This window comes from Schistocerca nitens, chromosome 4, assembly GCF_023898315.1.
Source record: "Schistocerca nitens isolate TAMUIC-IGC-003100 chromosome 4, iqSchNite1.1, whole genome shotgun sequence".
Classification (NCBI taxonomy): Eukaryota; Metazoa; Arthropoda; class Insecta; order Orthoptera; family Acrididae; genus Schistocerca; species Schistocerca nitens.
In genome coordinates, this window is record NC_064617.1 from 920,476,604 (window position 1) to 920,500,354 (window position 23,751).

General features: G+C 41.4%; 1 non-coding gene across 1 annotated transcript; it reads right to left on the minus strand.

Annotated features, from left to right (window-relative positions):
- Nucleotides 1-248: 248 nt before the first annotated feature.
- Trnap-cgg (transfer RNA proline (anticodon CGG)) lies at nt 249-323 on the minus strand. The gene has a single exon. It is a non-coding gene; the product is annotated as a tRNA-Pro (tRNA).
- Between the last annotated feature and the right edge of the window lie 23,428 nt (nt 324-23,751).

Genomic DNA, 23,751 nt, shown 5'->3' on the forward strand with positions numbered 1-23,751 from the left:
AATGTGCACAGGTTGAAGATCAAAGGCAAAATACCACTGGTCCAACCTAACTGCCAGAACGCTAGTTCAACGACGCCACAAATACGTGTAAACTTAATTACATTAAGGCTGCCATCTCCTCCCTGGCAACGTCAGGCTTCACTAGCTGCTAATTTTGTGCATTAATAACAAATTTAACAGTAGAATGAGATTTTCACTCTGCAGCGGAGTGTGCGCTGATATGAAACTTCCTGGCAGATTAAAACTGTGTGCCCGACCGAGACTCGAACTCGGGACCTTTGCCTTCCGCGGGCAAGTGCTCTACCAACTGAGCTACCGAAGCACGACTCACGCCCGGTCCTCACAGCTTTACTTCTGCCAGTATCTCGTCTCCCACCTTCCAAACTTTACAGAAGCTCTCCTGCGAACCAAGCAGAACTAGCACTCCTGAAAGAAAGGATATTGCGGAGACATGGCTTAGCCACAGCCTGGGGGATGTTTCCAGAATGAGATTTTCACTCTGCAGCGGAGTGTGCGCTGATATGAAACTTCCTGGCAGATTAAAACTGTGTGCCCGACCGAGACTCGAACTCGGGACCTTTGCCTTCCGCGGGCAAGTGCTCAATTTAACAGTAGCCTCAAACAGTTGCAGATGATGCAGTTATCTATGAGAAGTAGTATCCCAAAGAAGCTACATCAACATCCAGTGACCAATCCATAATATTTAAAAGATTGGTATCTTGCTTCGACTGTCGAAAATTGTAAAATTGTGCTCGTCACAAAAAGTAGATAGGTAGTACTCATTGACTAAAGCGTCAATGAGTCGCAACTGTACTAAGCCTACTTATATCAAGATCTGGCTGCAATAATTTTGTGAGGATATGAAATGGGAACTATCATATTTGTACAAGCTCAGTCGTAGGTAAAGCAGTTGGTAGACTTTGGCTGATTGATAAGATACTGGGTTAAATGCAGTCATTCTACGAAGCAGATAACTTACAAAAAACCCATACGTCCCGTCATAGAACATAATTCAAATGTTTGAACTCATACCAGGCAGGATTGACAGGTGATAATGAACGCACACAAGGAAGAACAGCACGAATAATTTGTTTGCTCCGGGGAGAGCGACATTTAATTGCTGAATAACCAAACCTGATGAAGGATAGAAGCCAGTTATTCCTCGAAGTCTACTTAGAAGATTCCAAGAAAAAGAATCAAATGGAGATAATCTAGCAATATACTATAAACTCTAACGTACTGCTCCCGTGGGGCACCGCCAAGATATTATTCGGCAAATTACAGCACACACAGATAAATTTAAGGAGTCATTTTTTCCGCTCTCGATACGTGAATGGAAGGAGGAGAAACTCGAAAATGCGGTGCAATGAGGACAGCAATTACAGTGCACTGTAGAGTATGAATGGGTTTGTAGATGTAGGTCGTCTGCGCTCAACCACAACAGCATTTTCATCACTCTATCAATGAAAATCAAGAATAGATGAATGTGAAAACTGTCGAGCAATTAGTCTGATAGGTCACGAATGTTAATTGATGACAGTGATATTGTATATAAGAATACAAAGTAGAATTTGAGATTTCTTGTACGAAGATAAGCTTGGTTGCAGGAATAGAAGTGGCACCATAGTAATAACTGACTTTGCTCGTCGTAGTTGAAAGCGGGCTGGAGAAAAAGCAGAAGTGGATCTTGAGAAGCTTTTCGTTAGTGTCAGATGGAATAAGATGCCCACAATCCTTAGAATATTGGAGCTAAAGATTGTTTCATCATTTTTAGGTCCAAGAAATGTAAAAATTATACTTCTCGAACATCGTTTTTGGCTGTGAGCACCAACACTCCAAGAAACTTCCACTATAACTAAAAACAATCAACATCTCTTGTCCACCATAAGCTAAATGAAATTTTTGAAAAGTGAAAGGCCGTGTGGCGATGCACTTGTTCGCTAGAAACCAGTAACGTCGGTGTTTGTATTTAGTAATAGTAAATTGTAAAATTAACAACAGCTCGTTGCTGTTTTTTCTGAGAATTAAATTGTTGTAGAAAAATTAAGAAAATCTGTAAAACTCAATTGTAGATAATGAAATCTCGTGTTGAGGAGAATGTAAGGCAGGGATACAGCTTATATCAGCACTATTATTCAACTTTTTTGTACTTGTAAGTTGCGATGAAGGAAGAAACACGAAGTTTCGGACGAGCAATAAAAGTGTAAAGAGAAGAGATACCTACTGCTAAACTTTGCATATCACACAGCAATCATGGCCGAGTGAAGCAGTGGTAGTAGTAGTAGTTTTATTCATCCGTAGATCACTTTTGCAGGGATTCTCCACATCTTGGCACTAAAATTTTAGAACAGGAAAAATAATTCATATGCGCAGCTCTTGTCTGACAAGGATGGGACAGGCAGCCGTGGTCTTATGGTAGGAACGACCCCGGCTTTGTCTGAAGCTATTTTTGTTATTTTTGGGAAACCACCGAATACCTAAATCAGGTTGGCCAGATGAAGAAGACTGGAGTCTCCACCCCCTGCCAACCCCCCCGCCCCCCTCCCCGAATAGAAGTCCAGTCTGTTTATAACATTAGTTCTACACTGTTCACTGTTCACTGTTCACTTATTTCTTACTCCCAAACACTGTACACACCACACACACTATACATACATTATTGCATAGCATAATGTTACATACAATGTCTGCTTATGTCAGGAGCATAGCAACACTGTCTGTTTCCGTTTTGTGTATAGAAACTCGCCCTTTTGTTACCCTGAAAAAACTGAGTCAGCATCCTCTATAAGGAGTGGGATGTCGAGCTCAGAAAGAGGATGTGTTCATATTAGACTTTGCACAGTTATGGGAGTAAGGTTTTACAGAAAGTAAAAAATGAAGGAAAGAAAGTAGTGTGAAGGAAGTATTGGAAATGATATATGTTTTATTATTGGTATCATTATTTATATATGTTACATCTTTTACCAAACCTCTAGTTTATGTTCTGTAAGTAATCCTTCAGTATATTAATTATATTGCTTAACAAGTAGTTTTTAACTACCGTTTTAAATAAGTTTCTTTTAGTAACCTCTTTAATCTGCTTAAGCAATTTATTGTACAGTTCTATTCCTTCACATAAAACATTATTTAAGTTTTATGATTAAGTTTAGTCTAGCTCCTGTTCCATGATCATGGACAAACCTGTTTGTTTAGAAATTACAAATGTTATTTTTGATGTGTACAACAGACTGGTACAAATACTCAAATGGTATAACTAAAATTGTCGGTGTTTTCAACAGATCTTTGAGCTTGGATATTGTTTTTGTTTATATTTTATGGCCCTTTTCCGTAGTTTGATAACTACACACCAAAAAAGGCTTCGCACCACCCCAGTTCCCAGAACTCCTGATGATAGACGTTGACTGTGGATATTGTATCGCAGACACAGTCCCTTTGACTGTTCAGAGATGTCACTAAACCCGCCCAAATATGTAAACAACCATGCATGAGCAGCGCCTATTAGACGGCGGGGGTCCGACAGCCAATCAGTTCCAATCATTTCACTAGGAAGGAGTTACACGGCTCGTGTTGTCTGTAGTTCATCCATGCCTAGACGGTCAATACCGCGGTTCGTTCACATCCGCATTGTAACTTTGTGTCAGGAAGGGCTCTCAACAAGGGAAGTATCCAGGCGTCTTGGAGTGAACCAAAGCGATGTTGTCCGGACATGGAGGAGATACAGAGAGACAGCAACTGTCCATGACATGCCTCGCTCAGGCCGCCCAAGGCCTACTACTGCAGCGGATGACCGCTACCTACGTATTATTGCTAGGAGGAACCCTGACAGCAACGCCACCATGTTGAATAATGCAGCTTTTCGTGCAGCCACAGGGCGCCGTGTTACGACTCAAACTGTGCGCAATAGGCTGCACGATGCGCAACTTCACTCCCGACGTCCATGGCGAGGTCCATCTTTGCAACCACGACACCGTACAGCGCGGTAGAGATAGGCCCAATAACATGCCGAATTGACTGCTCAGTTTTGGCATCACGTTCTCTTCACCGATGAGTGTCGCATATGTATTCAACCAGCAGTCGTCGGAGACGTTTTATCACCATATTCGATAGTGAGTAGTTTATACACTGTAATATATTATGTGAAGTATAAATTGTTTACTCTTTAGTGCTTCATGTCTTTGCATTACTGTAAGGAAGAAGAGTTTGCAAAATATGGTTTGTAGAACTATAACTGTGTGCTTAAATAATGGAATATTATTAAATATGTTTGTTTGTATACTAGAAACTGCAATGTAAAAACTTGTTCATACTTAGGCATTTTGTATTGTATAATATAAAAGACATAGTGATTCCCGTCCGCTATGGAAATGGTGTGGCGCGATCTAAAAGGTGAAACTGTAGCCAGCAGCCGACTAGTCAACAACACAGGTGCCGAGCGAGGCATCCAGTATCTAATTTGAGATGGAATGGCCTCGGGTGTAATTGTGGCTGTAAAATGGTGCTCTCGCATTGGAAATGGCTCTACAAATGATATTCACGTCCCCAAGAAGAACTAAACAGAGCATATTACTGCCAAAGGAGAGACCAGGCAGCCGCCACGTGCTCGCCACCACTATTGCGCCACCACTTCATCAGATCCAAGAGGTTAGAACTGTATAACAGTATGAACCAGAGTGTTTGTGTGATTTAATTTCCAATAATAATTCACATATTGCTGAACTTTGTTTTCGGACCATGAACTTACTCTTTTCATGGAACCTAACAGGGTCTTCTCCTCAAAATTATTAAACACCGAGTACCATGTGTGTGAAAACAGACAATAATCTGTGTTATTTGCTTGTGCCTAATTTCTGAAGGCAATTATATATAGATGTGGACAGTCAGATTAATGGTTTCATTGAAATCAACGGAGACACTTACTGATGAATTCATAAAAAATCTCCAATGTGTTTTGGTCTGTTTCTATTTTACAAATATCAGTATGTTAATGTTCAGCAGTATAAAAGTTGTCAGTGAAAATCACTTGTTTCACAAGTGGTGTGATATTTGGTTTTGATGCTATTTGAAGTTGAACTTTTACTTGAAGTCATTTCTGAAGTTGTAGAGAGTATTGTCAGTACAAATAATATTAAAACTTTGCAAGATAAATGATCTTAAGTGGAGCAGTAATTCACCTTTTATCATAATGCAAAATATTTCTGAAAAGTGTATATAGTTTGCGTGTATAGAGAAGAGATGGTTTGTGGGCCCCCATTTCATTCTTTTATATCAGGAAGAAACCTAACTGAATAGTTGTTTCCTAGGTAAAGAAACCTGAAGCAATCAGTTAAAATATATATATAAAAGGTATGTGTTCTGTGTTGTCTTATTTCATTTGTAATGTGTATATGCGTGTTAGTCAAACCTTAATTCTCATCAGAGGCCACTTAATCTTGTGTAAGCCTTTGCGGACAATTTCTGTGATATAGTAGTGAAAGGTAAAAGTGAAGATTACGGTCAGCAGGAATAAAGTCCAAATGTTTTTATGATTGCTTACTTATGCTGTTTGTAACTACTGCTACTCAGTGTATAGTTAGCCTGGTTATTGCAGGTGTTCACTGCACTTTAATGAGAAAGAATTAATGAAAGTTCCTTTTGCAAGAGTAAAGATAAATTCATTCAAAATAACTAGGTTGGCGACCGTTTTACTATTTCATTTACAAGAACTCTGTTACTGTAACTTTTTGCAAAATTTTAGTCTTTCTGGTATCTACTAACTGCTACCATTACGAAATTCACGTTCAGTTCCCTCTGTCTGTTAGGTAACACACGGTAAAAACTTTCAAAATGCTCCAACAGGGTAACACTATTGGTTAATTTATGCCATACTTGGCAAATGCGCTGCTAGAGTGTTATACTTGGTTTCTTTGTGACAAGTTAGACAATTCTGTTATCCGGAAATAGTGTAGCACACGTACGCACGCGCAACTCCAGTATTAGTGTTATAACGTGTTTGAAGGCAACCCTGTCAAGCTGAACGCCTTAGACACTGTCCAGCGAGTGCAGCAAGGTGGTGGTTCCCTGATATTTTGAGGTGGCATTATGTAGGGCTGACGTACGGCGCTGGTGGTCATGGAAGGCGCTGTAACAACGGCTGTACGATACGTGAATGCCATCCTCCGACTCATAGTGCAACCATATCGGCAGCATATATGCATTCATCTTCATGGACGACAATTTGCGCCCCCATCGTGCACATCTTGTGAATGACTTCCTTCAGGATAACGACATCTGTCGACTAGAGTGAGAAGCATGTTCTCCAGACACGAAACCTATCGAACATGCCTGGAATTCATTAAAATGGCTGTTTTTGGACGACGTGAACCACCAACCACTCTGAGGGATCTACGTCGAATCGCCATTGAGGAGTGGGACAATCTGGACCAACAGTGCCTTGATGAACTTGTGGATAGTATGCCACGACGAATACAGGCACGCATCAATGCAAGAGGACGTGCTACTGGGTGTTGGAGGTACCGATGTGTATAGCAATCTGGACCATCACCTCTGAAGGTCTCGCTGTTATTGATACAACATGCAATGTGTGGTTTTTATGAGCAATAAAAAGGGCTGAAATGATGTCTCTGTTGACGTCTATTCCAATTCTCTGTACAGGTTCCGGAACTCTCGGAAACGAGGTGATGAGAAACTTGTTTTGATGTATGTATTTTTATATTTTGTGTATTTGTTCCCCAGGAAACAAAGAACTATGTAACTAAAAGACACTGGTTGTTACACACTGATGAAAGGAGGATAAGGGCATAACACACTGCTGATATTCTGTTTGCAAGTATTTTTGCGTGTTCACACAACTTTGACTGAGAATTAGTATTCATTTCAAGTCTAACAATTACGCAGAATTGAATAAATTGTTATATTGCAGGATGAAATGCAGAAATGCCTTCCAACGACCAAAACTGAAAAGAAATCATCTGCAACTCGTTTTCTGTCACTTAGTTCCCAACTACAATCATGTCATAAGATACCTCTTCATAAATTTAGGACTGATTATCCATTCTTCCATTTTACGTTTGTTCCTGTTCTTCACCTAGCAACCTGTCGGCATATACTCTTCCGGTTGCCCTATGCTTGTCTACTTTGGCCCTCTTTCCTGTGCGTCTTCCCTTATTTTATACTGATACCTGTTGGTATTTTGCACATTCGTGCGACCTTTTGCATTTTCTAGACTTAAATGATAGTGATTTTGTCTTGTTTTGTCCTCAGTATTGGTTCTCTCGTTTTAATATGATTCAGTACTGTTATTTCTTATTCATAGCGATTCCTTTCCCGACCAACTGTTGATTAAAAATATCAGTACCGACAGAAACCGATTCATATACCATTACATTTAAGTATATTTCTCTTTTGATTGGCATTTCCTAATATATATGACTTTTATGTCTGTATTTTGATCTATAGCTATTTTGTTTCACATACCAAGTCTTACTGAGTAGTCGCACTTCCTAGTTCTCCTCGTACAGAGTATGAAGTAAATCTCGTTCACGTGTGTCAGACGGATCACTGACATCCACCTTCTACATTTCTTGACGATCTTTTCTCGTCATCTCTTGAGAAGCCATGGGTGACAAGACGTACGACAGGAGAAAGACTGTCTTTCGTTCTGTCTCGGTCGCTTAATACTGCTCTTCGTGGCGCCGAGATATTTCGCAATAAAGTAGTTGTATGGCCGTCACAGTGGCTGGCGGCGCCGTAAAAGACGAGAGGGAAGTAAAAACAACTCATCTCAAGAATCAAAGAGGTCACCCTCGACTTCCAGACGTTTCTGCTTCACGCCGTTCGCAGAAACTCCTGTTTCATACGCTATAGACAACTGTCATACCGTCGAATACCAAATTCGCTACGTAACCATCATTATCATAGCGTTGTCATCATATTATGTTTTGTTTTAAGTGTTCCGGTGTTGAGCCACTTCTCGACTCATGTTGGATGAAACTTAAAAAAGTCCTCTTGCTTTTTTCCCACGCTTCACATTAATATACTTCGCATAGCGTGCAGATTATCAAAGTCATGTCAACTGTAATACATCAAACGCTGAGATGGGAATGGTGGAGAATGTGAACTAAGTTAACCATTAAAGAAATGATCCAATTTTTCATCGGAAAAACCTCTGACGAAGAAAAAGTTGAAATTTTCTGGTCCTCCATTCCAAATTTGAAGTACAATCTATTTATTTACTCTAGTCAGAAGCACACACACACAGTTTCTGTAAATTTACAATTTGAGATAAGGAAATAGTATGCATGTATTTATACACACTTATACTAAATCGAAGTCAGACTTTATTTCTGAAACGAGCAACTGCTACAGCATTTTCTCCTCCTTTGAACAACTTCTCCTCGTTTACTTGCCTGTACTTCTCCACATTCTCAAACCGTTTGCCGTTGTAAGTATCCCCAGTTTTTAAGGTTATCCTCAAGGTTTGCCAACGCAGTTAGTAGCCTGTTCGATGGTCTCCATGTGGTCCAGTCTAAGTTGTGCGTTGTTGGAAAGCATTCTGCTGGCTTTATCCTAGCTTGCAGATGACTTGACTGCCCACAGTTTCTGTCCAGTTTTCCTTGGCTGATACCGACTACCTAGGTCTTGGAGTATGTCCAACAGTTCTTCATATTTCTTCCTTTCGACTTCCCGGCGAATGTCAGGAGGAGCAACGCTTGCCAAGCAATACGTTTTATCAAAAGGAGCTGGTTTCAGGCAGGCAGTAATTATAATTCAGCAAAACATCCTCGTTCGCAACAGAAGTTTATTTTCGATATTGCAGGGCCTGTGTTATTCCGAAATACAATGCGAAGTTCCTTCGGACATGCATGAGATTACAGACGTTATGAAATACATGAAGTGTATTCGCAGCTGAGAATGTGGACAACCATCAAATTTACAATGGAACGACGACAATGAAAATGATGATTAAGTGATCGCTATAGCAAGCAGAAATCTGCAGACACCAGTATTCGAATGCTGGCCCCTGTTTTGACCAGAACCTTCCTACACGACGGTTAGGGGCCTTCAGATGACGTTGTAAATCGCCGAAAGTGGTAGCTGAAGAAAATAAGTCTGGAAATTAAACGGCTGAAAGGTGTTTGATTTCACGTCCAATGAAAATCTGTGCCGTACCGGGACTCGAACCTGTATTTCCCGCTTATCACAAGCGGTCGCGTTGCTATTAGGCTACCCAGCTCGACTCACGACTAGACCCAAACTTCCATTTGTCGTCAACCATCTGTCTACAACCTGTACTCGTACCTAAATTATGTATATTCCCATTCAAAGTCGCTGGGCCGGTGTGTCCGAATTAATTTTGCATTGTACTTCGGAACAATATTGGCACTGCAACACTGTTTTTATCCGTCGACATCTGGCAAGCGAGCGGGTGGGGGTAAAATTGAAGAGAGAGTAAGACTTGAATATAATAAGGCGATTCAAATGGATGTAGGTTGCCGTAGTTATGCAAGCTCGCACTGTAAAGACTAACATGAACAGCTGTATCAAACCAGTCTTCGGACTGAGGACCATGACAGACATCAAGACAAATATTTAATTAATGGAACAGTTTGATGAAGTGGATGTTGAGTTTGATGTACATAGCTTGTTTGAGGGAGAGGAAGTAAGTTATTGTGTGTCATCTATTGGCGAACGAAGCTTTAAAATAAATTTCAATCTCTCAGCCTTCTCAATGAGAATACACTGCGCAAGTTTATTACGTGTGAAGATTTGTAACTCTTCATATGGGTTATTTCATATCGTTTGTTTAATGTATGTTGTTAATGTACCTATACAACATTTTCATGGTTTTTGTTTTTGTATGGAGTCATTGGTATGTTATGTTAGTATCACAGTGTTCTGCAATACGCAACTTACTGAAACAAAATAAAACCCATAGTCGATGATTTGCTGCAGGAAGCTGGAATGCTTACATAAACCACTGAAGCCACCCAACGATAAGGGTGGCAACCCTCGAAAGGCGTCCCCATGATAACAAAAATTGAAATGTAATTTGTTTCTAATAGAAACTATAGGCCAATTGTTTCTTAAAATCGTCCATACCAAGTTAGTTCCTTTTTTATATTCCTTGCAATGGCATCTGTGCTCCGCACTGATCTCTGCTCCTTTATTAACATTCATAATTTGATGTAAAAGTGAGTGGGTTCAGGGAACAAAGCCAGAAACAAAAACATACCAGTAGCGAATTATGACGAGAAAGCAGCAAGTACCTGACATGATTACAGCTAGTTAGATTCACGATGGCATTTATAGCAGCGGAAATATACAATGGAAGGAGCCAGCTAGAAAGAGAAAGTCCTGCAGCCCCTTGCCGGACTTCCCGTAGGCAGGCAGCAGTACAATTTATTGTGGGCGCATATCCCTGCGGCCCTCGCAGTTGTGCGATACGGTGGGAAGGTGATGCGTGGAGGCAATCCCCCAATCTGGCAGCCGTCGGCGGGCCATCCGTCACCGCAGATACGCACCTGCCGCCCACACACTCCGCTCTCCCACACGTGCGCACGAGAGCGGGCCAATGCGCCGTGGAATAGCTCAGTCACGTTATTTGGCCAGCGTGATCGTATGACAGTGCTTTCAGGCATCTACCTCAAGAAGAAAAGAAAACAATGTGCATTTGGTGGCAGGTAGAAGACTTCTTTGAACCGTACTGTTTAATTTATTTCCCGTTCCAATCGGAATTTAGAAGAAAAAAATTTGCATGCTTCAGTATGTCTCGCAAATACTGCCAGCCTTCCCAACGGCCCCAGCAGATCCACTTCAGTAACTTCTCTTCCCGGTGTATACTGTTGTTGTTGTTGTTGTTGTAGTCTTCAGTCCAGGGACTGGTTTGATGCAGCTCTCCATGATACTCTATCCTGTGCAAGCTTCTTCATCGCCCAGTAAGTACTGCAGCCTACATCCATCTGAATCTGCTTAGTGTATTCATCTCTTGGTCTCCCTCTACGATTTTTATCCTGGACGCTGCCCTCCAATACTAAATTGGTGATCCCTTGATGCCTCAGAATATGTCCCACCAAACAATCTCTTCTTCTAGTCAAGATGTGCCACAAATTTCTCTTCCCCCAATTCTATTCAATACCTCCTCATTAGTTATGAGATCTACCCATCTAATCTTCAGCATTCATCTGTACCACCACATTTCGAAAGCTTCTATTCTCTTCTTGTCTAAACTATTTATCGTCTACGTTTCACTTCCATACATGGTTACACTCCATACAAATACTTTCACAAACGACTTCCTGACACTTAAATCTACACTCGATGTTAACAAATTTCTCTCCTTCAGATACGCTTTCCTTGCCATAGCCAGTCTACATTTTATATCCTCTCTACTTCGACCATCATCAGTTATTTTTCTCCCCAAATATCAAAACTCCTTTACTACTTTAAGTGTCTCATTTTCTAATCTAATTCCCTCAGCATCACCCTACTTAATTCGACTACATTCCATTATCCTCGTTTTGCTTTTGTTGATGTTCATCTTATATCCTCCTTTCAAGACACTGTCCATTCCGTTCGACTACTCTTCCAAGTTCTTTGCTGTGTCTGACAGAATTACAATGTCATCGGCGAACCTCAAAGTTTTTATTTCTTCTCCACGTATTTTAATACCTACTCCAAAGAATATATCTTTTGTTTCCTTTACTACTTGCTCAATATACAGATTGAATAACATCGGGGATAGGCTACAACCCTGTCTCACTCCCTTCCCAACCACTGCTTCCCTTTCGTGCCCCTCGACTCTTATAACTGCCATCTGGTTTCTGTACAAATTGTAAATAGCCTTTCGCTCCCTGTGTTTTACCCCTGCCACCTTTAGAATTTGAAAGAGAGTATTCCAGTCAACATTGTCAAAAGCTTTGTCTAAGTCTACAAATGCTAGAAACGTAGGTTTGCCTTTCCTTAATCTATTATCTAAGATAAGTCGTAGGGTCAGTATTGCCTCATGTGTTCCAATATTTCTACGGAATCCAAACTGATCCTCCCCGGGGTCAGCTTCTATCAGTTTTTCCATTTGTCTGTGAAGAATTCGCGTTAGTATTTTGCAGCTGTGACTTATTAAACTGATAGTTCGGTAATTTTCACATCTGTCAACACCTGCTTTCTTTGGAATTGGAATTATTGTATTCTTCTTGAAGTCTGAGGGTATTTCGCCTGTCTCATACATCTTGCTCACCAGATGGTAGAGTTTTGTCAGGACTGGCTCTCCCAAGGCCGTCAGTAGTTCTAATGGAATGTTGTCTACTCCCGGTGCCTTGTTTTGACTCAGGGCTTTCAGTGCTCTGTCAAACTCTTCACGCAGTATCGTATCTCACATTTCATCTTCCTCTTTCCATAATATTATCTTCAAGCACATCGCCCTTGTATAGACCCTCTATAGTATACTCCTTCCGCCTTTCTGCTTTCCCTTGTTTACTTAGAACTGGGTTTCCATCTGAGCTCTTGATGTTCATGCAATACTGTAATATCTGAAAATCAAGAAAAGGTAATAATCATAGGACTTACCACCCGCCGTTTGAACACCCTAGGCTTCTCTGAAACGCGAGTAATTTTCGCACCAACTGGGGAAGATAAACCCGCGACGACCCTGGCAGGAAAGACACATACTAAAGGACAGCGCTTTAGCGGTAGCAGGAAATGGCCCATGACCAATGGGCAATGGTCAGTGGTATGTTATATTCACATCTCAATACTCTGCAGTATGCAGCTTTCTAAAACAAAAGCAAAATAAAACGTATGGTCGACGCTTAGCTGCAGCAAGTAGGAACGCTTATGTAATCCGCTGATCCAACCAACGATAATGGTGGCAACCCTCTAATGGCGTCGTTCGTAGTAATAAAAATTCTCATCAGTTTGTCTTGTATTTCTACTCTCCGGTAGTTTCCTAGAGACCGAAAAGCTTCCATTCACGAATCAGCAAGATTTTAGGAAGCATCGCTCGTGCGAAACTCAGTTTTCCCTTTGCTCACGTGATATGCTGGTCATTGTGGATGAAGGGCAACAGGCAGATACTATATTTCTAGATTATCGATAAGCACTTGAGACGGTGCCCCGCTGCAGACCGTTAGTGAAGATACGAGCATAATAGAGGAGGTTCCCAGATGTGTGAGTGTATCTAACACTTCTTAAGTAACAGAATCAAATATGCTGTCCTCGACGGCGAGTGTTCATCAGCGGCAAGTGTATCATAATATGGTGTATCATCAGATGCGTACCAGGGAAATGTGAAATGATTGTTATTATTTTCTGTCTAAATAAACGATCTGGTGCACAGGGTGGGCAGCAGTGTGCGGTTGTTTCCTGATCATGTGGTGAACGGCAATATGTCGTCGTTATATGACTTAGAAAAAATTTCTAGTTGGTGTGATGAATAGCAGCTAGCTCTAAATATAGAAATATGTAAGTTAATGCAGATGAGCAGGAAAAACAAAGCCGTAATGTTCGATATAGCATTAGTAGTGTCCTGCTTGACAAAGTAACGTCGTTTAAATATCTGGGTGTAACGTTTCAAACCAATATTAAATGGAACGAGTACGTGACGATTGAGGCAGGGAGGACGTATGGTCTACTTCGGTTTATTGGCAGACTTTTGGAAAAGTGTGGTCCATCAGTAAAGAAGAACGAGTATAGGATGCTAGTGCGACCGATTCTGGAGTACCGCTCAAGTGTTTGGGAACTGCCGCAGATCGGATGAAAGGAAGACTTCGAAGCAGTTCACGGACAGACTGCTTGATATGTTACCAGTAGCTTCAATCAACACGCAAGTATTTCGGAGATGCTTCGGGAACTCAAATGAGGATCCTTGGAGGGGAAGCGACGTACTTTTCGAGGAACACTGTGGAGGAAGTTTGGAGAAGCGGCATTTGAAATTGATTGCAGAACGATTCTGCTGCCGAGAAATTAGGACTGTATTTGCGAGTGCAACGGGAAGGAAATGAAGTAGTGGTACAGGGTACCCTCCACCCCGCACAGTTCAGTGGCTTGCGGAGTATGTATGTATATGTAGATGTAGCAGTGCCTGAATTCTTCTCCTGATTCTGACTAAATAAATGTTTATTAATTTAATGAAACCGTTTGCAGATCGGCAGCCCTCATATGGTTAAGCTGTCAATTCGTGGACAGCGTAAGGCGGAGATGGTGTTTTAAGGTGTTTCACTGAGGGCGCGAGTTAGCCATCCTCCGTGACCAACGAAGTTAATTTTCAAACACGGAAAGACTACAAGAATCCGAAGTGCGTTCCTATTCACTGGCTTCGAATTCTGTTTAGCCCTTATCCAGTTCTTCTAGGCAACCGTTGCCATTTATTGAGAGCGCAAGTGCTGTTTAGAAAGAGGCGCATTACAGCAGCAGGGCGAGTCAATAACTAGCTGGAGGGCAGTGTTCTAATTTATTTCTAACGGAAACCAATAGATTAGATGTAATGGTTCAAATGGCTCTGAGCACTATAGGACTTAACTTCTAAGGTCATCAGTCCCCTAGAACTTAGAACTACTTAAACCTAACTAACCTAAGGACATGACACACATCCATGCCCGAGGCAGGATTCGAACCTGTGACCGTAGCGGTCGCACGGTTCCAGACTGAAGCGCCTAGAACCGCTCGGCCACTTCGGCCGGCGACTAGATTTATTTCTGTGGAAATTTGAGAGCGGTCTTTAGGTGTGGCTTTTTCCCTTATTGACGCTCAATGTGTTCCTTCTGTGTTATTTGTAGATTATTGTCTGAAGTTGTTAGGAACCAGCTCTAGGGAGTGTATGAACTACTCTGGCGTGCAAAATTCAAGCATGAAACTAAGTTTCGCATTATTTGTCGCTACCAAGTAACATGCTCGATAAATCTTGGACCATAAGTAGAAAGAACTCTACAGTACAGAGCAGAAGGAAACTGAAAGAAACACAGACTCAGACCAACATAAACGACACTTTTATTTAAAGGCAGTAATCACAATGAGGTCACCGCGATTTATGATGGTCCGCTGGACGTTACAAAAGGTGGAGCGTGTTCTTAATACTGTTTGTAATGGCAGAGGACGTAGTTTTCCAGTGCTACTCTGAGATGAAGAGGTTGGCACAGGAGAGGAATTCGAGGCGGGCCGCATCAAACCAGACAGAAGACTGATGACAAAAAAGGGGCAGTGCTTGCTCTGGAACCTGCTCAATATGTTGCTCAACAGTTCTTGAGGTACTGCGTTCCATTTCTCCACCACTGCGGTTGGTCCCTGGCGCCTGTGCACGAGCTGCAGTACGTATCCCCTCACCCATTCCGCATGTACTCGATCAGACTACCTTCGGAGGAACAGGAAAGCCAGGCCATTCACCCAATATTCTCTCTCTCCAAGGGTTCCTCCACCCGCGCTGTTCTATGTGTTCGCACATTACCATACATAGAAATGAAATCAGGATCGAACGCTCCAGCTGAAAAGAAGCACTTTGTAATGCAGAACTGTGCAGTAATAGCGTTGGCCTTTGAGTGTAACGTGGACAAAAATTTGGAGATTTACACGTCCGTGCAACATTATGCCTCCGTACACCAAAATACCTGGACCACCAAAACGACCGTGTTTGACAATGTTATTGAGTACATTACGTACAATCATATGACCGGCCGGCGTGGACGAGCGGTTCTAGGCGCTACAGTCTTGAACCGCGTGACCACTACGGCCGCAGCTTCGAATTCTGTCTCGGGCATGGATGTGTGTGATGTCCTTAGGTTAGTTAGGTTTAAGTAGTTCTAAGTTCTAGGGGACTGATGACCTCAGAAGTTAAGTCCCATGTTGCTCAGAGCCATTTGAGCCATATGGCGGGAGCTGGGAAAACGTAATGCATCTAGGAGTATTGTCGAAAATGGTGGTTTTATTGGTCAAGGCGGTAGAGTGTGAGACGCATAATCTACATCTACATGGATACTCTGCAAATCACATTTAAATGCCTGGCAGAGGGTTCATCGAACCACCTTCACCGTTCTCTATTATTCCAATCTCGTATAGCGCGCTGAAAGAACGAACACCTACATCTTTCCGTACGAGCTCTAATTTCCCTTATTTTATCGTGGTGATCATTTCTCCTTCTGTAGGTCGGTGTCAACAAAATATTTTCGCACTCAGAGGAGACAGTTGGTGATTGGAATTTCGTAAGAAGATTCCGTCGCAACGAAAAACGCCTTTCTTTTAATGATATCCATCCCAAATCCTCTATCATTTCTGTGACTCTCTCCCCCATATTTTTAGATAATACAAACCGGGCTGCCTTTCTTTGAACTTTTTCGATGTACTCCGCCAGTCCTATCTGGTAAGGATCCCAAATCGCGCAGCAGTATTCTAAAAGAGGACGGACAAGCGTAGTGTAGGCAGTCTCCTTAGTAGATCTATTACATTTTCAAAATGTCCTGCCAATAAAACACAACCTTTGGCTAGCCTTTCTCACAACATTTTCTATGTGTTCCTTCCAATTTAAGTTGTTCGTAATTGTAATTCCTAGGTATTTAGTTGAACTTGCGGCTTTTAGATTAGACTGATTTATCGTGTAACCGAAGTTTAACGAATTCCTTTTAGCGCTCACGTGGATGACCTCACGCTTTTCGTTATTTAGGTCAACTGCCAATTGTCACACTATTCAGATATCTTTTCTAAATAGTTTTGCGATTTGTTTTGATCTTCTGATGACTTTATTAGTCGATAAACGACATCAAACAACAGAAAACGGCTGCTCCGATTGTCTCCCAAATCGTTCATATAGATAAGGAACAGCAAAGGTCCTATAGCACTACCTTGGGGAACGCCAGAAATCGCTTCTGTTTTACTCGATGACTTTCCGTCAATTACAACGAATTGTGACCTCTCTGACAGGAAATCAAATATCCAGTAACATAACTGAGACGATATTCCATAAGCACGCAATTTCACTACAAGCCGCTTGTGTGGTACAGTATCAAAAGCCTTCCGGAAATGCAGAAATACAGAATCTATCTGCAATCTCTCGTCAATAGCATTCAACATTTCATGTGAATAAAGAACTAGTTGTGTTTCACAAAAAATGGTTCAAACGGCTCTGAGCGCTATGGGACTTAACTGCTGCGGTCATCAGTCCCCTAGAACTTAGAACTACAGAAACCTAACTAACCTAAGGACATCACACACATCCATGCCCGAGGCAGGAATCGAACCTGCGACCGTAGCGGTTGCGAGGTTCCAGACTGTAGCGCCTAGAACCACTCGGCCACCTCGGCCGGCAAGTTTAATGTAGAGATATTCACAGAGTGGAATTAACACAGCAAGGGGCTATCTCCTTTTCCTTTGGCCAACACTACAGTTGCAGACTGTAGCGCCTAGAACCGCTCAGCCACTACGGCCGGCGTGTGTTTCACAGGAACGATGTTTTCTAAACCCATGTTGACTGTGTGTCAATAGACAGTTTTTTTTTTTTCAAGGTAATTCATAATCTTTGAACACAATATGCGTTCCAAAATCCTACTGCATATCGACGTTAACGATATGAGCCTGTAATTTAGTGGATTACCTCTACTACCTTTCTCGAATATTGGTGTGACCTGTGGAACTTTCCAGTCTTTGGGTACAGATCTTTCGTCGAGCGAACGGTTGTATATGATTGTTAAGAATGGAGGTAATGCATAAGCATACTCCGACTACTAACTATAAAATCTCTAAAAATGGTACACTCATCTGTCAATGTCATTGACGCAGTGCAGTCCGTGCTGTCTTTTCAGACGTGCAGTCGGCCGTGACTTCACTTTTATGGATGACAAAGCTCAAGAGTATCGAGCAGGGCAAGTGGAGAGCTCTTGGAACCAGAGGATATTCAGCGAATGGACTGGCCTGTGAGATACCTCTACTTAAGTCCCACTGATCACGTGTGGGATGTGTTGAGGAGGCGTATGGCAGAGCGTCCACACGCGCCAGTGGACCATCCTGCAGGAGTGAAAGCTGCAGGTGCAGGAATGGAAAGCTCTGACACAAGAACTCCTCAGCAGCCTTGTGGTCAGTATGGGAGCACGTTGCAAAGCATGCATTGCCATCCGTATTGATCGCTCACCCTATTAAGTACCAAGACCCGCCTTTTGTAGCATCCAGGGTGTGGGGTGGCGGGTGGAAAAGTTTCTGCTGTTGCCGTTCTCAAGACAGGCTCTCCAACTACAATATTGGCAACCAGAAAGTGATATGCAAAAACGTGATGCCTGTAATTAAAGTTCGCTGTGCCCACTCTGATGGAGAAATGAAGTCATTGATCATTGAAGTTCATTACACTGAGGATTTATACTATATTCTGAAAACAATAAAACGTAAATTTCCAGACAAAAGTTTACCCAAGCAATGCTACTATCAGCTCATGTACTATCAGAGCTGTTCAGAGTCTACTGTGTGGATCTTATTTTCCTTAGATAACGACACTGTTCAATAATCAATTACTTTTGAATGCATTATGGGAACAGCAGTGATCAATGTCTTATAAATAATTACTATTAAAAACAGTCTTGATCACGATTTATTTAACAAGGTGACCGGTTTCGACCACTACTGTGGTCATCTTCAGACCATTGAGTAGGAACCTCTTTCTGTTGGAGAAAGAGGTTCCTACTCAATGGTCTGAAGATGACCACAGTAGTGGTCGAAACCGGTCACCTTGTTAAATAAATCGTGATCAAGACTGATTTTAATAGTAATTGTTCAATAATCGTTATCGATGTAAATATTAAAAGTGAATGCTCGTCAAAATTCGATGTTAATACTCATCAAACGCCACGCTAGTAATGATAGAAGGTCTGGCTTGCGGCGACACGTGAAAATACGACATACGCAAACTGAGAATAAATCACTGAAGTCGTTCCGCAATTAACACTTTATCCCAATACCAACTCATTGTTATGTGCATGCCGAGTTACGTAATATGGCATCCAAGGCTGTTTCTTGCAACTGCACAAACACGACGCGGCTTCCCACGTGGAGCGCACACTGATACGAATCTAGAAGAGAACTGTGGCCCCACTAGCTAGCAGAGCTCTTATTTATATGGCTGCGGTGCGGACCGCCGAAAGCGCAGCCGAAAAAATTTGCCTTCCTGACTAGCTGCTGGGCTAGTAGAGCACCACTTCAAGTTACTAAATAATTAATGGCTTCATTCGATGAAGGCCGATGAAGCTCTCAATTTAATAGTGCAATTAGCACACAGGTGTAATAAAAAGCTGATGTGGCAGGGTTAAGTACTTTTGGCGAGAGAATTATTTTAGTTGCACTGCTTGCAATAGATGTGCTCTGAACTTGCCCTTTAGAGAGACGCTACAGTTATAGTTTTATAGCTACCTTTTGGAAACTTCTCACATCTTTGTTATTATAGCGTATCTCCATTCTACATAAATCTAAACATCCTAGCTTTATCTAATCACTTACTTAATCTATCTTGCTTCCGTAATTTTAGGACACAAAAACAGAAAATCATGAATTTCAACCAAAATATTACTTTGTGAGATGCTGTTTTCATTAAATTAAAATAAAAAGGAATCCGAATATAAATTTGAAGTTTCTAGATCCTTCCTGTTGCACCAATGATTTTTATGTAAAACGTCCAGATTTCGAAAAGTGTTAGTTACTAAACTGAAACTTAACACATTATCATTTTAGCATCACTCCTGACATGCTATCAGCTTTTCAGATCATTTACTTTACTTTTAAGGTATTGCGCAACATTCGTGACGTCATAGCTAGTTACAGCAGACTAGGCTGTCACACAATGGAAAGCGTATGAATTCTATATGGCGCGAGTAGGCTGCTTCCATACAAGGGGACCACCATAAATTGCTCTTATACAGTGTAATTACCGTCTGAATAAAAGTTCCATTTATGTTTGTCTCATTGTGCATTTCTTTCAGTTACCTTCTATACTACACATATCAGTTATTTCTATGTAGAGGTTATGTTACTTGTCAGTAACACATCGTGAGGAAGTTACTTCGGTTCTTAAGTTTTGCACACCAGTATATAAGCGGCACGATTACCCTTGATCTAGGGATGCTGGCACGGTAGCTCAGCGTGTCCGGTCTGAGGGCTGGCTTGCCCTCTGTAATAAAAGAAACTGAGTGAAGTAATCAACGATGCACTTGAGGACTGTCATGTGACTTACACCCACACCATACACCGAGACTAAAAAAAAAGAGGGGATCTCATCTTTGATTAGTAATCAAAACGCCCTTGCTCCTGGATTCGAATGCCGTCACTGCTATAATTTTGAATAAAAATCATCAACAGTGGTGACCAAAGATTTCTGGCATAAAAAGTCACCATCGTACTACCGATGGCCTTGTCAAAGAGGGTGGACGAGCGGACTGAGGTTCAGGGCACTCTCTTTCCCTTGCCGTGGGAAACTGCCCCTAAAGGTCGAAGAATCAGCAGCGACCAACTGTATGAAGGATGTAGAAGGTAATGGGCACTGCTTTAAAGATACATAATGTTTATCCATAGGACGTGTGGCCTGTAATTGGTAAAGCGTCATGATGATCTCTCCACTGGAAAAATATTCCGGACTAGTCCCCCTTCTGGATCTTCGAGAGGATACTGTAAAGTGGGACGTGACCATGAGAAAAAGATTGAATAAACAACGAAAGGATAACGTTCCACAAACCGGGGCGTTGAACGTCAGAAGTTAGAAACGTCGTAAGCATAAGTTGAAAAGAGAGAGAGAGAAATTTTATGAGGATATTGAAAAGGTAATTCAGAGTGCAAAGGGAGATGAAAATGCAATACCAATGGGAGATTCGAATGCGGTTGTAGGGAAAGGAGCAGAGCAAATAGTTACGTGAGAATATGATCTTGGTAGTAGGAATGACAGAGGAGGAAAACTAATTGAGTTCTGCAATACATTTCAGAAACTCTGTTCAAGAATCACAAGAGAAGAGGGATACTTGGAAAAAGCCAGGAGATACGGGTAGATTTCACTTAGGGAACATCACGGTCAGGCAGAGCTTCCAAAATCAGATAGCGGATTGTAAGGCGTATCCAGGAGCAGATGACAATTTAGTAGTGATGAAGAGTATGCTGAAGTTTAAGAGATTAGTCAGGAAGAACCAGTGCGCAAAGAAGTGGAATACGGAAACACTAAGGAATGACGATATACGGTTGACGTTCTCTGTGGCTATAGATACTGCAATAATGAATAGCTCAGCAGGCAGTTCAGTTGAGGACGAATGTACGTCTCGGAAAAGGGCAATCAGATATTGAGAAGAAAAACATAAATACAAGGTAGGGAACAGACAATATGCTTCAGTTGGTCGACTAAAGAAGGAAGTACAAAAATGTTCAGAAAATTAAGCAATACAGAAATACAAATCACATAGGAATGAAAGAAATTGGAAGTGCATGGAAGCTAAGGCGAGAGAGCTGCAGGAAAAATGCGAAGAAATCGAAAAGGAAATGATTGTTGCAAGAACTGATTCATGATATCAAAACAATCTTCGTAGAAATTAAAAGAAAAGGCTGCAACAGGAAGAGTGCAGTGTGAATTCTAACGTTAAATGCTGGGCAGAGAGCATATGGGGTGAAGAGTATACTGAAGGGAAGACTTCTCTGATGATGTGACAGTAAAAAGAGGAGTCGATAGGGAGGGGATTTGGCATCCTTTATTAAAATCGGAATTTAAAAGAGTTTTGGAAGACTGATGATCAAGTAAGGCAGAAGGGATAGTTAATATTCCACCGGAATTTCTGTATCATTGGTGAATTGGTAACAAAACGACCGTTCACGTTGGTGTGCAGAATACATGAGACTGGTGATACTACACAATTCAGAAGGTAGCAAGAGCCGACAAGACAAAGAATTATCGCACGATCAACTTAACATCTCATGCATCCAAGTTCCTGAAAAAAATAGTACACAGAAGAATGTAAAAAAAATTGAGGAATTGTTAGATGACGATCAGTTTGGCTGTAGGAAAAGTAAGGGCACCAGAGAGGCAGTTCTGACATTACGATTGATACTGGAAACAAGGCTGGAGAAAAATCAAGAAATGCTCATAGAATTTGCCAAGCTAGAAAAAGCTTTCGACCCTGTCAAATTGTGCAAGATGTTCGAAATTCTGAGTAAAATAAAGGTGAGCTATAAGTAAATAATAATTTACAATACGTACAAGAACCAAAGGGGAACAATAAGGCTGGGAGACCAAGATCGAAGTGCTCTAATTGAAAAGGATGTAAGGCAGGGATGTAGTCTTTCGTCGCTACTGTTGAATCATACATCAAAGAAGCAATAACGGAAATAAAAGAAAAGTTCAAGAGTTGCATTAAAATTCCAGGTGAAAGAATATAAATGATAACATTCGCTGATGGCAATGCTATCCTCAGTGAAAGTGAAGAAGAATTACATGATGTATTGAATGGAATGAACAGTCTAATGAGTACAGAATAGGGATTGAGAGCAAACTGAAGAAAGACGGACGTAATGAGAAGTAGCATAAATGAGAAAAGTTAAGCAATTCTGCTACCTAGGCAGAAAAATAACCCATGACGGACGGAGCAGGGATGACATCAAAACCAGAGTAGCAATGGGGCATTCCTGGTCAAGAGAAGTCTACTAGTATCAAACATATTCCTTTATCTGGGGAAGGAATTTCTGAGAATACACGTCTGGAGCACAGCATTGTATGGTAGTGGAAACTGCAACAGAAGAGAATCGAAGCAGATGTGGTGCTATTGAAGAAGGTTGAAAATATGGTGGACTAATAAGATAAGAATTTTTTCCGCAGGATCGGCGAGGAAACGAATATATCGAAATCACTGACAAGAAGAAGGGCCAGTATGATAGCACAACCGTTAAGACATCGAGGTATAACTTCCACGGTACCAGAGGGAGCTATAGAGGGTAAAAACAGTACAGGCAGACATAGATTAGGATACATCCAGCAAATAGTTGAGGATGTAGGTTGCAAGTGCCACTCTGAGATGAAAAGGTTGACACAGAAGAGAAACTCGTGGAGTGCTGCATTAAACCAGTCAGAAGACATGACTCAGAAAAAATGTCGACGTACATATTCCAGTCCAGCGATCTGTTTTTGGAATTTTTCTGCAAGTGGTTGTATTGCTACAGGGATTTTAATTACTGACTTTGAGAAGTGAGTAATGTGACTCTGTGCGGGACTTCCATTCAACACAATGAAAGCTACTAGGATGGACGAAAAGAACATTTGAAATTAAAAATACCTGTCTCTTTATACAGCAAATTGTATCCAATGCCATTTGATCGTCAGCATTTGTCTATTAATTCTTGTTTAGTAAATAGTTTATTGAGAAAAAGGTTTCAATCCCGTAAATATTAACATTACGTTTGTTCGAATAGGTGGCTGAAGTACTTTGTGTTAGCACAAGCAAGTAATAAGACATCAGTTGACTGCATCAGACGATAAATAGACACAATGCTACTGGACTGCTCGCGCCAGTGTACTTCACTCGTCAGAGTGCTATTCAGAAAGCGGATGTACATAACAATACTTGGGAAATGTCGATTAAATTGTGTTTACCCTCAGGAAAACAGAATCAAAAGCTTTTCCGCAATAACAGTAATTCCCACATTCGCTTGCTTTTCAAATGTAGCATGATGAGTCAAGTAATCGGTCCCTCGTCGTTAATGTGTCTTGATATTTGCGTATTTTGCTATTGAATCGAAAGGTCGTCTCGAACACGTTGGAGAAACACGTATCAG